This window comes from Chiloscyllium punctatum, chromosome 1, assembly GCF_047496795.1.
Source record: "Chiloscyllium punctatum isolate Juve2018m chromosome 1, sChiPun1.3, whole genome shotgun sequence".
NCBI lineage: Eukaryota > Metazoa > Chordata > Chondrichthyes > Orectolobiformes > Hemiscylliidae > Chiloscyllium > Chiloscyllium punctatum.
The window spans coordinates 172,150,205-172,150,758 of record NC_092739.1 but is presented as its reverse complement, the minus strand read 5'-3'; positions in this window follow the sequence as shown (position 1 = coordinate 172,150,758).

Sequence of the window (554 nt, the reverse complement as noted above, 5' to 3'; positions counted from 1 at the left end):
GAGAGGACAGCCCGGAGAGAGATGGCAGAGAGAGAGAGAGACGGCCCGTAGAGAGAGAGAGAGAGAGAGACAGCCCGGAGAGAGAGAGAGAGAGAGAGAGACGGCCCAGAGAGAGAGAGAGAGAGAGAGAGACAGCCCAGAGAGAGAGAGAGAGAGAGAGAGAGAGAGACAGCCCAGAGAGAGAGAGAGAGAGAGAGAGACGGCCCAGAGAGAGAGAGAGAGAGAGACGGCCCAGAGAGAGAGAGAGAGAGAGAGAGAGAGCCCAGAGAGAGAGAGAGAGAGAGAGAGAGACGGCCCGGAGAGAGAGAGAGAGACGGCCCAGAGAGAGAGAGAGAGAGAGACGGCCCAGAGAGAGAGACAGCCCGGAGAGAGATGGCAGAGAGAGAGAGAGACAGCCCGGAGAGAGAGAGAGAGAGAGAGAGAGACAGCCCGGAGAGAGATGGCAGAGAGAGAGAGAGACGGCCCGTAGAGAGAGAGAGAGAGAGAGACAGCCCGGAGAGAGAGAGAGAGAGAGAGAGACAGCCCGGAGAGAGAGAGAGAGAGAGAGACAGCCC